The sequence below is a fragment of the Seriola lalandi genome, unplaced genomic scaffold (assembly GCF_002814215.2).
Source record: "Seriola lalandi dorsalis isolate HSWRI2012SDOR001 ecotype SW California unplaced genomic scaffold, Sedor1 jcf7180002054953, whole genome shotgun sequence".
Lineage (NCBI taxonomy): Eukaryota > Metazoa > Chordata > Actinopteri > Carangiformes > Carangidae > Seriola > Seriola lalandi.
Genome location: NW_019525504.1, coordinates 1,239,718 through 1,254,055, shown reverse-complemented (window position 1 = coordinate 1,254,055; position 14,338 = coordinate 1,239,718). Strand labels below are relative to the sequence as shown.

General features: G+C 41.1%; 1 protein-coding gene across 1 annotated transcript in view; it reads left to right on the top strand.

The window, feature by feature from the left end:
* The first annotated feature begins 893 nt into the window (after positions 1–893).
* The window catches only part of gpr68 (G protein-coupled receptor 68), a 28,904-nt gene continuing 15,459 nt past the window's right edge, over positions 894–14,338 (top strand). The window contains exons 1-2 of the mRNA XM_023394736.2: positions 894–983; positions 3,193–3,367. The gene's annotated coding sequence lies outside the window, so the exon portion shown is untranslated. The remainder of the gene's footprint in view (positions 984–3,192; positions 3,368–14,338) is intronic.

Sequence of the window (14,338 nt, the reverse complement as noted above, 5' to 3'; positions counted from 1 at the left end):
ATTGATTTGTTTATTCCTCTGAGGTCATTCATTTGAAATATCCCATTAGCCATTTGAAATTTCTCTAAGATGGCCGCTATTTCTGGTGTAGGAAACATATTTTACCACAAAGTTTTACACATTGGACAGATTTCAATGATTTTGCAATTGAATATATACATACATACATACATATATGTATAGATATATACACACAACATCATGGAGTACCCCACCATATTGTTACATTGGATGAAACTGTGTGTGTGTGTGGTGAAAATATTGATGAGACATTGATGTCACTGACAGGAGGGGAAAGCACTTTGATTCATCATTCAAAGGAAAAGTTAATGAAGTTAAACTTATGTGTAAAAATTGTGTCCCACACAGATAAACTTTAAAATTGCCACACTGTGTCATTTGGCCGTAATAATGTCAACCTTTTTTATTGTGTTGGCTCAATTCAATTCAGTGTTTTATTGGCATGAATGTCAGTTGGAAGCATCACAGACAATATAATCAGGATATCAGGAAAAAAATACATAATCTATGAAGCAAAATTGAATGAATAAGTAACAAGAACAGTAATTTTTGTAATCATTGTATTATAGGTTTCTTTAGGATCAAAAAACAAACAAATAACAACAATATGTTGATATAAAATGGTGAGTATGGGATGTGTGAGTGTGAGGAGACTGACTACAGCTGTCATGTGTTGTTGTGCTGTGACACACACTCGCGTATCTCGCTGCTTCTACGGCGCCGACACTGTTTTCTCCGAGTACGTGTTGCGTTTTAGTCACAGAGGGAATGAAAGTTTTAGATTTTCATTTCATTTTTGTGAAGAGCTTCGTTCTGACATCACTGTGTCTCCACCTGTCTGTGTGCACAGATCTGACTCAGCCTGTCTCCTCTCAGCACCAGGTGCTCCACTCTGCCGGAGAGCAGCGCTGGAGCCCGTCTTGGAACTCCACCCAGATTTGACCTCGATGACTCGGACTCAGGTAATGAGGACTTGACTCAGACTTGACTCAGACTTTGAGGTTTAGTGACTAGCACTGGTATGAGCTGTAGCGACCCTATAACAGCATCAGATACTTCTAACACGGCAGTGAGTGCACTAAAAGCAAAACATGCTCTAAATGGTATTAAAAGAAAACTTCCTAACTTGCTTATTACACTGTACGGTAGGTCGGGGGTTAGGGGTATGAGGTCCACTCTGTCATCATAGGGGATAATCTCAACATGCAGAATTCTAATCTGCAGATACAAAGAAAAACACAGACAAATCCCTCTTGAGCAAGAATGATACAGATTCCCGCTGATAATTAACATTCAAAGCAGAGCACTCACGATTTTTTTATCACCTTAAACGAGCCCCCCAGACTCCCTCTGTTCCAATGCCCTCCAAACCCACGAGCTGCCCCCAGAAAAGAGTCGGTTATGTCAGGTGGAGCTGAGACTAACCGCCTTCTCTCAACGCTGCTTTCCAAACACCAACCGCAGTAAAGCAAGTTATAACACTGTAAAGAAACCTATTTCAAACACTGAAGAAAAACTAAAAGCCAAAGTAGATTAGAACCTTATTTGTTATTTTATCAGATAATGAACTGGCAGAACTATCTCTTAACTGTCAGAGGAACAGTGAAACCTCAGTGACCACAGGCTGACAGCTGAAGGAAGGCACACAACAAAAAAAAGACAATTGAAAGGAAACAACATGGCGATCGCTGTTGAGTTCGAGACACAGATGGACTTCCTCTTAAAATGTTATCCAATGAAATAAAGAACATTTCACCATGTAACATGTAGACAAGGAGACAGGGCATATCTTGCTGCCCCAAATATATATCAACATGCTTATACTGAGGAGGGAAATGTAGTTTGGACAGGGTTTGAATGCCTGAACAGGCTCCTCAGTTCCAGAGTTGTTAATTATTTATCTTAACCATTAGCCAGGGACAAAGGAACATTTTCCATCTCTGACAGGACTTCATTTACGGTGTGAAGCTGCAGGGAGAAAGCTGCAGCAGCTGCAGACTGAGTACAGTCACAGCACTTCTTATTGTCACTGCTTGATGCACTTCAGAGCTTCATGTAATATTCATAGAGTTACCACTGACTGATAAAGAAGTGTGGCACACAGCCTCACATGTACCTCAGCTGCACCTGTTGGTCTCTGTTCACAAACCAGGCTCTTCACATAATATAAAAATACCATGGAAAAAAAAAAATAAGAGACAGTCATAAGATTTCTCTATCTGACGGGGAGGGAAACACCTCGTCTCAGAGAAAAGGTTACTGCAACAGGAAACTGATCTTTGAAAATCTGAATCACTGGCACTCCCACACACACACACACACACACACACAATCAGAGCCAGGTTCAACTTCTCTGGCCAAGTATGTCTTAACATCGAAGGAATTTTATTTACATACTGAGAGGTGTTTAGCCTCATTGATATAAATGGACAAAATACTGGAAAAATCTCACAATAACAGTCCAACTCAACAGCAGCACGAAATGACAATAAAGTTGAAACAATGAAAACAATGTTCAGCCTCTATGAAGGTAGAACTGTCAGCTGTTCGGCTCGGCGCAGCTACAACAAAATATAATGAATCCCTGCGCGTGCTCGATGTGTACAAAGGCAATCGTTTCCTAACGTGTTCATCTTAACAACTTCATCAGGCAAGATCATGTCAACATTGTGTTTACAACTTGTTGTTCTGTGGTTCAAAGTTACGGGTTATCTCATTATCTCGAGATAACGGGATGATCCCGTCATGTTGAGATAACTGAGCTTTGTTATTTCAGGATCACAGAATAATTATCCGGTTATAGTGAGATAACAAAGCTCCATTATGTTATACTGAGACTAACGATGTTCTCTCATGATAAGAAGATAATTGTTCCGTTATCTCGAAATAACGGAGCTTTGTTATCTCCAGACAATGGAATAATTCCGCTATTATCTTGAGAAAACAAAGAAACCCCCCCCCCCAAAAAAAAACCCCAAAACATTTTAACATCTTCATGATGACCACTTCTGTTGTGGAGGTGAAGTCAGGTTGTTCCAAAGGATAAATATCTACTGCTCCACATCCCACGTGCTGCCCGCATGCTGCATAGTGTGAATTAACTATAGGTCAAATGTAAATAAACAGTTTCCTATCCCACTCATTCATGGTATTTTCCAATATCTTTTGCAGGTCAGATATTAAATCAGCCAGAGACGCACAGTAGGCTGTTCATAGGCTGCACATCTGAATGTGACGTTACGGAAGCAAGACACCACGCTTGTGTGTGAACGACAGAGAGAGAGAGAGACGGAGAGAGAGAGAGCAGCGGTCAGTTTGATGCGGACCTCCACACCGGAAAGATTCGGTAAGAAAAACGTCTTTATTTCATTTAATTATGTAAATATTTTGCCCGGTTGAACTTCAGTTTCCAACAGTGAAGCATGTGAGTGTATTTTCTACCTGATGAAGGAATGAGTAGTTTGGACTTCCAAGTCTATATCAGTTAAAAGTCTTTTTTCGTATTTCCAGCTGAAGTGACACATCCTGTTGAATGTGAGTTATTATGAGGCGGGTGAAACGTCCAGTCGAATATTTGTTTATTGTGAGAGTGAAATGTGGTTCGGACAGGGTGTGAATGCCTGAACACTCTCCCCAGTCCAGAGTTATTAATTATTTATCTTTACCATCACAAGTCCAGTCAGTTAATAGGCTGCTGTCGGGGGGGAGACAAACAGTGTTGGGAGTCAGGGACAAAGAAACATTTTCCATCTCTGACAGGACTTAATTTACGGTGTGAAGCTGCAGGGAGAAAGCTGCAGCAGCTGCAGACAGTACAGTCACAGCACTTCTTATTGTCACTGCTTGATGCACCTCAGAGCTTCATGTAATATTCATAGAGTTACCACTGACTGATAAAGAAGTGTGGCACACAGCCTCACATGTACCTCAGCTGCACCTGTTGTGCTCTGTTCATCTCTGCAGTAATCTCAGATCAAACCAGGCTCCACGGATAATTTACAATCATAGAAAATCATAAAAACAAGATTGTAACCAGTTAAGTTCAATATAAAATTTCACACACAGGCACAATGCAGATTCACACGTTAATATCACTGGACTGTAGTGATGATGCCACTGGAATAAGAATATCTAACCCTATTGACATCACACACACGTGTATTAATCTTAGGGGTGTGCTGATTTGATCAGTGTGCTGACTGCTGCTGTGATATGGAGGAAGTCAGCCTCAGACACCTGTCCTGGAGGCAGGCTGATGGTTAACCTCAACAACGCTCCCTGCTTCACTCACTCTCTCACATCCTGACTGACACGAGGCTGAGCAGAAACATACTGTCATTAGTTTGATGGCAAACTAATGACTAATTAGTGACTGGTGAAATGACTGGGCCATATCTTAAAGGATCACTTCACAAAAAGCACAAAACAAGCTTACTGTATATTCCCATTCAGGATCCAGCCGTGCAGTTAGTGTTATTGGCTGTGGGTCACTGCTGATACTTCTGCAATCACCACAAACAATGGAGGTGAATGGACTTTCACCTGCAGTGCTTCACTCATGGATGAACTCAACCTCAAAAGAAGCTTTAAAGGAGCACTAATCAATATTTTTATACTAACTATGTATGTATATATATATATGCAGGGGCATTTTAGACCCCCTGGGGGCCCTAGGCAAGAAGGACCACGGGGCCCCCCAGAATCATGATGAATGAAGTCCAGGACTACGGATCAATAGTTAAACAATTAACGTATAAGATAAATAATAAATAACATAACTATCTGAATGCAAACTTTACATACAATATATAAATAAAAGAAAAACAAACATAACTGAAATGTGCAAAATTTTCAGAATGATAAAAACGCAACCAAGCAAAAAAACAAACAAACAAGGAATTGAAGTGGAAAGGAAGAACTTAAACCTTGCGGTGACACCTTGGTGACACCTTACTGTACAGATCCAGAAGGTTTTCACTGTAAATGTAGTTTAACATGTCATTTGGGCAGGTGGAGGCGTGGTCTGGAAAAGTGTAGACAGCAGAATTGATCTCCAATTCTAAATCATCTGCCTCAATGTCATGCATTGTTTGCTCCAAGTTCTTGCAATTTGCACGAAGCTTGCCACTCTTTAGCACCTGTTGCATACTTTTCTTTGAAAACAGGAAACTGTAGAGAAGATAGATATCTTCCATTTTTGAGAATCTGTCATTCAGGCTTCTAAGGGCTGTGTCTACTAAAGGGAGAAAGAACTCCCTTTTGAAGGACTCCTCTGGACTGGACTGGGTTTCTGCTGCTCCCTCATGCTGAAAGCATTTTGCTGCTTTTCTCTGTCTTTTCTCTGGAAGCTCCATTTCAATTTCCAGTTCTTCTGCAATTTCTACTGCATCAGATTGACATGAAGCAAGCCCACTGTCCCTGAAGTTTTCCAGGCACTGCCTCACTCCCTGTGTTTCTGTTCTAAGAGTTTCCAGAGAAACATCTGGACTTTGCAGCAGCTTGCTCACAAGGTTAACCTGGTACAAGACATTGTACCAGATCATGGTGCACAACAGAAAACGCCAGGACTTCAGCTCATCATGCGAAGCATTAGCAGTGGACATTGTTTCCGAATCCCTCTTCTCCACTGCAAATGTGTGGAGAGCCGACGGTGCTTGGAGAATCTGTGGCAGTTGGTATCTCACAGCCTTCACACTTTCAATACGAGCCTCCCGGCTTGTTGTGGACAAAGGTTTAAGAGACAACTGCTTTACATGCTCCTTCAGATTTGCCCAGCGTTGTACAGGTGAACCGAGAGATTGTAGAGTCCTTGCAGCACACCAAAAAACGAGATGGACAGGACTGATAACTTTGCAGCATCTGCCACAAGATTGAGAGTGTGACTGCTGAAGGGGACACACAATGCCTTGCTGTTATTCTGCAAGATTCTTGCCTGAACACCTTGTTTTTGTCCCATCATGTTGCTTCCATTGTCATATGACTGGCCACGACAGTCAGAAATGTTTAGGTTATGTTTCTGCAGATGTTCCAGCAGAGTTTCAGTCAGACCCCTACCAGTTGTGTCCTCAATGTCAATGAATCCAATGAAATGCTCAGCAATAGAGACGCCAACTGATGGTTCACAATTCACAATCCTCAGAACAATGGAAAGTTGTTCTTTGTGACTGATGTCAGGTGTGCAGTCCATGATGACAGAGAAGTACTTTGCTTTGGTCACTGTTCTCACTATCTCTTGAAGAGTTTTGTCTCCAACAAGGGTTATTATTTCATTTTGAGTGACCCCACTCAAATAGTGTACCTTTGTTTCTTTGTTTTGAATTCTTCTAATGTGCTCACTCAGCACTGGATCGTACTGCGCCATCAGTTCCACTAAGGAGAGGAAATTCCCATTGTGCTGGTCATAGAGCATATTCGAAGGCCCTCTCAAAGCTTGATTGCGCTCAGCCAGATGGCAGATGATAGAAATCACTCTTCTGATGACACCTTTCCAATGCTCAATCTCAATCTGCAACAAATTCTGATGGGTTTGGTCTATGGTTGTCCTAGTCTGCAATCTCTTCTGCAGGTCATGCCAGCTTCTCATATTCTCACAATGCATTTTTGGATATTCATGTTCTTTGAGGTGATGAGCTAGGTTCTTCCATGCACACGTTGGAACGTTGGATCTTCTCACCATTTCTCATAGTCATTTTGTAATTTTCTTTGGTAAATCTCCGAGGTGGGTTTTCTGAATTTTGGGGGAAGTCCATGTCTGTTATTTGGAGTGGTCCTTTTCTCACAATTTGACACCGAGCATTGTCGTCGATGGCTTTTGGCCACAGCGCAGGATCATCTGATATTATTTGATTTGATATTATTTGAGTACCGTCTGGTGATGTGGTGCCACGGGGCGGTGAAGAGGTGGTGATGGAAAGATGTGGTGTGGCCTCAAATTGTAAAGGTGCTGCCATGCTGCTGCTGCATGAAGTTGCCATCATGTCCTGCCCATCTTCCTCAAGGTCCCCATCATGATCTGAGGTTGATATTGCCAGAACGAAAATAGTATAAGAAACAAGTGTTTAAGAAAAATATTTGTGTAGTCATATTAAATCAGATAGATCCCATGATATATTTTAAATGGGAGAGCAAGTCACTGTAATCTTAACTTTAAAAAGGAAACTAAATAAGTTCCGACTTTGCTGCTGCTGCTGTTCTTGTTGTTGTTGTGGGCCGAAAAACTTCAACAAAGCACCTTGAGGAAGAAAAAAGAAAAGAGCACAATGTATTTGGTTGGCTTGTGTAAAGTAAAGTAAAAAACTGTGCATGCTACACAAACACAACAGTTGAGATCTGTATGGAATAAATAATGAACATCCATTTGCAGTAACAACTTTAATCCTTCATGTTAACACTTTATTTAATGTAACATTTAGGATATAGCAGAAAATGTATGGATATATAGGATAGGATAGGATAGGATAGGATGTACTTTATTTATCCCGGAAGGGAAATTCAGTTGTCCAGCAGCTCACATTTAAAAAACATAATTCCACATACAAATTAGCACCAGTTTAGACAGACTAAACTGACAGCAGAATTGATGCTGGTATCAGTTTTAACATTTGACAACAAATGCTTTATTCTGAGAGAAAATATAATTAGCATTGGCAGTAAAGGACTAACTTATTGTGTGGCTATGAATGTGTTTAGAAGAAAATGGCTGAATTCACTTTACACGGACTTTAATGTCAGTAAACTTATTAGGTGCTTGGTGGATGACTGGGAGTTGGCAGTGGCTGGCAGCACTACTTTTTTATAATGTAACACACATAGCTTACACATTCCTACTTACCACTGTCACGTTTTTCTTTTCATCCTCTTCTTGTTCTCTTTTTTCTTTTCGTGTGCCCAGAGAGATATGTTCGCTTCATTTTTTCATGTGTGTGTTTGACTGGGACCGCACGTCGATGCCGGCCAGTAAGGGGACCACATTAGGGAGATTTCCGACGTGTCATTGCAGTGTCTACAGGGGTTTCAAGTTGTGTCGCTGATATGGAGCGATATCAGCCGCCTGTCGGTGCCCCCTACTAGCAACTAGCCATTGACAACTCGGAAAGGGCCCTGTACGGGGCATTTCCGATGCGTTGTCGTTGCAGCGTCTAAAGCAGTTCCATTATTTTGTCATTGACGTCAGCCGTCCCTTGGGGGCCCCCTTCAGCTCAGGGCCCTATGCAATTGCCTGGGTTGTCTGCCCCGTTACAGCGTCTCTGTATGTATGAGACTGTCCTCCTGTAAAAAATGAGCCCACAGGTCGTCTGTGCAGCAGGTTATTATGTCCCATAGTTACGTTTTGTTGCTAGGCGACATCTAGTGGTCGTAGTAATTATGACAGGAGCAAAGGGAAAAATGCGGTGATGTAGTATGAAGAGAGACAAAGTCCACGTCAGGAGGAGGTTGTGGTGGATGGATGAATACGATGCAGGAGAGCACTGTTCCATTCCCATGTGAAATTAGCAGTATATATTAAGTAGCAGTTTATTTTGTAACCATGACAACTAAAACCATGTAATGTTAAGGAAGTACTTATTTTAACCGAAATCACAATCTTTTCCTAAACCTAACCAAGCCATGATCGTTATTGATCGTTATTATAGTAACCATGGCGACAAAGGTAGGTAGGCTGTTGTCGGTACAGTCCACATGTTGACACCATGACAACTCCTGAAATATGGGTCGCATGAGAGGGTTAAAATAAAACTGTATGGTTATTCAGGTTGTTCAGGAGTTGTTGATGTATAAATTACTACCAGTCAAAAATTTGGAGACACTTTCCCAGAATACTTTTCCAGCTGGTGGAAAAAGTAAGCGGAAGATTTAATAACTGGTTGAACCTCATTCTGCTCCAATAACCTCAAACCAGCTCTTCCAGTAGCTGCTGATCAGACCTGCTCAATGTTCAGGAGGAAGTTTGGATCATTCCTTCAGAAGAACCGCTTCAGCTCAGACAGATTCTTAGGATGTCTGGTGTGACTAATAATAACAATGATAAAGCATAATAAGGAAGAAGCAAGAATGGAAAGAGGCTCAAAGGCAATATTAAACAAGCGCAGGACAGAGATGAGGTGAAGGTAAGAGGGAAGACATACAATATACTTCAATGTAAAAAAAGGACAGAGAGATGAGATGCTGGGTAAAAGCAATAAAAGCACATGCACACATACACACGCACACACACACACACACACACACACACACACACACAATGAAAGCAATAGAAGAACGATAAAAAGATGATTTCACATAAAAGCAATATAAAAGAGAAATGGGTTTTAAGATGTGATTTGAAAGCAGTCACTGATTGTGCCAGTCTTATCTCCTCGGGCAGTGTCTCTCCTCAGGTCCATCCACAACATCTATACTGGACTAAGGTCTGGGTTCTGACCGGACCACTCCAGAAGGTGGATTTTAGTCTGAAGTCCTTCAGTCGTAGATGTACGTTAATGTTAAGTGTCATTGCTCTGCTGAGCTTCATCAGGTGGACAGACACCCTGACATGATCCTGTAGGATTCCTTTATAAACTTCCCCTCTGTGATGTCGATGCATCGCTTCACCTCGGGGGGGATGTTTTCATGTTGGTGTGTTCTCTTTATAAACCACACGTGGCGCTGCAGGTTCTTCCCAGACAGTTTGACTTTAGTTCCATCAGGCCATCAAACATTTTCCCAGTAGTGTCTATGGAGGGCATGGCCCCCAAGTGGGTTCATCTAGCCAAGACTTTGAATATGAAACTGTTTTTATACAACATTTAATGCATCAATCTGCATTACAAACTAAACACACTCATTCCCCTATACTAGCAACACTAGTAACACTAGTATGAGACACACTAGTATTATCTTTGTTGATTATCTTTAGTAGTTGCTACTAAATGCACAGTAAAAATATCATTCTCATAAAAGAAGTGATGCGTCTTACTTCTCACTTTATCAAGATAAAGACTGCCTAGTTAGGAAGAGCGTTGACGGCCATCTTGGCTGATCAGAGAAAAGGAGAGAGCTCCATCCATAAACTCAGAAACCCAAAAGAAAATATGTCAGAGTGCTGTTTTGAGGGTAGGTGACCTTTGGGAAATGCAGTGCAAAACACCACAGCAATTAGCACTTAGCGGTAATATGAAGACTAAAAGCCATACGGGGGTTTCATGGAAGTAAGTAGTTCACCACATAGTGATTACTGGCAGGGAAATCTCTTATTACAGCTGACTGTATCATTGTTGTGATGTTTGTGATCCAATTTTAACGCCAAGATTTTCTTTTATGATTTAAGACTGTGATGACTAACTGCGTATCCCTAGATGTCTAAAGTGGTTTCTGAAATATCTGCATGTGGTATATAAATACAATCCAAAATATAGTCCATTATATAAATTTGGCATTTAGCGTGGAGCACCTTGTTGGTGCATCTCCATGGCATGGCCATTTGATACCTGAAGTCAAGTGTATTTCACTTCTTGCAAATGGAAAGTCCTAAAATATGTCTGTATTTATTATGTCTGTCTGTATTTGTTTTTTTTTTTTAAAAACATATCAGCTGGAATTCAGCATCAAAGTGGACAGTTGTGGTTGCGGACAGATGGTTATTTCAAGAAAGCTAATAATAATACCAACATCCATTTTTGATGCCCTCTTTAGTTTGATGCTTGTAGAAGCTTGTATCACTGAATCAGCGACCACAGCCGAAACCAACTGCCACTAAACTGCAAAGACCGACTTTGTACATCCTTGTCTGTATCTAAGATGCAAACAGAGTTAATGTATTGATGTTCCTGAGTGATGGCTTCACCAGCCTCGGAGGCAGAGGTCTGGCTGCGAGGGGTGAGCATTGCTGAGTGAACACACTTAGCCAACAACGAAGTGGAAGGGGTGAGTGGAGCTAGATGATAATCAAATCATACTGAATGTCATCTCAGAGGTCCAATCTCTGAGCTATTAGGAGAGAAACACATCACACCAGTTTATTTACATTGACTGTAAATCCTGGGAAAGAAGGAATCAGATTACTATATTGACTGTTCATGATCATAAAGGGAGGGAAATCAGATGATCGAGACTGTGTGGTCCAGATATGATACTCTGTGATGAAGTAATTACTAATCAGCTGTTTGAATCTGACATGGGTTGAGATAATGTTAATTTTAATCCAATTCAATTTTATTTGTATAGTGCCAAATCATAACATGGTCAGGGCACTTGACAGAATAATGTCACCATCTTACAATATTATAGAGAGAAACCCAACAGTTCCCACAATGAGCAGCACTTGGCAACAGTGGGGAGGAAAACTCCCTTTTTAACAGGAAGAAACCTGCAGCAGAGGGTCGGGTCACCTGAACCAGCTCTAACCATAAGCTTTATCAGAGAGCACAGCTTGAATCCTGATCTTAACTGTAGAGAGGGAGTCTGCCTCCTGGACCCAGACTGGGAGCTGGTTCCACAGGAGAGGAGCCTGATAGCTGAAGGCTCTACCTCCCGTTCTGGTCTTAGAAACTCTAAGAAACCACAAGCAGACCTGTATTTAGAGAGCAGAGTGTTGTGTTAGGATAACAGGGAACTGTGAGCTCTTTAACATACGACGGTGATTTTAGAAGGTTAATGGGAAAGCAGAATGTTTTGGGGGAAATTGATTTGAGAAATGATGTTTTGGTCGTAAAGGATCAAGATATGCTGATAGTGAAGCATTAATCAATCCTGAACTGAAGGTTTTACTTCAGTTACTCAGCATACAATATATGGTGATATATGCATAATCTGAATAGACACTGTGCTAATGCTATCTGCCTACCATAAAGATAAACAGGAAACATGGGGAGAAAACAAGAACCCAGACAGGGATGCTGCCGTTACACATGGACCTTGTGCCTAAACCAGTAACTGTAAAGAAACTCATTATATTGATATCAAGTCCATATCCTGTAATTTAAGCAGCACACACTTGTTGTAACTCTGTTTAAGATTTAATATCTTAATGAAATATAATCAATATTACCAACCATGTGGTTTGGCTAAAACGATGATGTTTATATAGTGATAGAAATGTTGCGCTGACATTGTAGTCCACCAACACCCAGGGGCGTTTCTAGGGTTTGAGGAGAGCGGGGGCTTAGCCCAGTCACGTGCGCTTGTGTCTGTGCGTTTAAGCACTTCCTCATTATAAAGTGAGTGGAACATGGTGCCACAGTAAATATCTGCCCCTGCAATATTAATACTTTTCATCAATGTAAAATGAGAGTGAGTTGTAGTCTTAATTACCCGAGTTACCTGTCAGTCCATATGGCTTCAGGCTGACAGCTCTTGGTTTGTCTGGAAACAAACTGCACAAGAAGTAAACAGCAACAATGTCTTTCCTTCAGTCCGGACCAAATGAAAACACCCTGAGGTCACATTGCTAAGTTTACTCAGTCGTTAATAGTTTATTTGATGCCGAGGCCTTTTACTTCTTTTTCTCCAGCTCTAACCATCTTTTAGTGAAGCTGAACACTCGCCTTGTTTCTTTGTGCCTCTGTGTTTTTCTCTGTTTCTGTCTGTCTCCTATTTCTGAGTGTTTCATAAATCAAACATAGCAGCAGATACATAAATCAAATACTGACAGCTGAGAGACAGACGCCCACAGGGGAGTGATATTGTAACATCCAGTCTTCTTATGGATCCATGGAAACCGATGGTGACTTGGGTGCTGTTGGATGAAAATCTAATCTCGGTGTAGGTCAGTGTCGCCCAAAGCAGATGGAAAAGCAACCCACTCCAAAGGCAGATGATTCAATATTCTTAGTGACGGTCTGTGTACAGGTCTCAGGTCTATTCACCTGTTATGACATTGTGATAAGGATACAGTCCAGTTTTTTTACTCCTGCAGACTTGTTTTCTCATGAACGGGCGTGAGCATACTTGTCACTCTGCACTATTGTAGTTTAATATGAATCACATATAACAGAATCAGTACAAGGTCCATGTGACTCAGTTGGGGTCACTGTGATTTTTGTAGGACTCGGGCTAGCTGCGTCCAATAGCTAGAATTTGCATTTGTGTATTATCTCTTAATGACTGAACAAACTCGTGTCAGAGGAGATTTTAAACAGAGATCTGAACCTCGATCTCGACGTCTCAGATTGTGTGCAGGCTCCACAGTAAAGCTGAAAAACCCATGAAGTGTGAAATTGTACATCACAACATGTAAAAGCACTTAAGCACTGAAGTAAACAATAGGAGTCTCTCCTCTCTCGCAGGGCTGACACACTCACTTGTTCTCTGTTATCAATGGATCAGTGGACAGCAAGTGTCTGGACTAAATGTCCTCTCAACATCAGTAAGAGAAACCTCTGTAGTCAGAATGAGTTGCTTTGTCTTTAGCAAAACTCCTGGATTTTTAGTGGGTAAGGAGTGAAGACTGGTGCTTAGGTTACAGTGAGGTTGTAGAGTCAAGGCTTAGTGGTTTGGGTTTAATGTTAGGCTGATTGCAGAGTGCGAATTATACAATGACAATCAGGGGGGTCTAATATTTCTCCAGGGCGAAAGGGAACCTAAAACGCAGCGCAGAGTAGTTGGTCACACATGTATTTTGTTCTGTTCAATTACCCAACCAGGTAAAACTCCTGCATTCCTGAGTGAAAACTAAGAGAGTGTCTATTATTAAAAAACTAATGTTAAAGGCAAAAGTCTAACTGAACCACCTCAACAAATGAAACAATAAACTGTGTATTGATGTCACAACGTATCTCTACAACAACTAATCCTCCATTGTCTCACTGCTCATGACTGCACCAGTGTTTGGCAATATTAGATCATATGTTAGCTAAAGTGTAACTTTAAGGCGAAAGAAATATTAACTTACATCCGTAGGACATTCAGGTCAGCATGGGACATTTTTTATTGTATAAGATTTCCTTAGAATAATTGTTTTAATGTCTGAATCGTGGCAGACCAAAACTGGCATTCAGTTCAGTCAATATTTTTATATTAAAAATTGATCACATGACAGTGATGAGTAGAATTATCACACAACTCCGCAGAGCTTTGAGTGAAAAAGCCCCACTGCACCCTACCTGCTCTGCAGCAAACAGCAGAGTTAGCAATGAGCTGCATAGTGGAACATTGAGTTTAGCAGCTAGGAGTTGGTGGTCAGATTGTATGTGTGTGTAATGTCTCCCAGTGAGATCAGGTGATCCAGGTTTGATGATGCATTATTGCAGCCATTGACCTACAGCTGCAGCAAACAGGCTGGGTCAATAGATCAAAATGTGCAGGTTTGTAGAGAACATACAGTAAACATTATATATATATA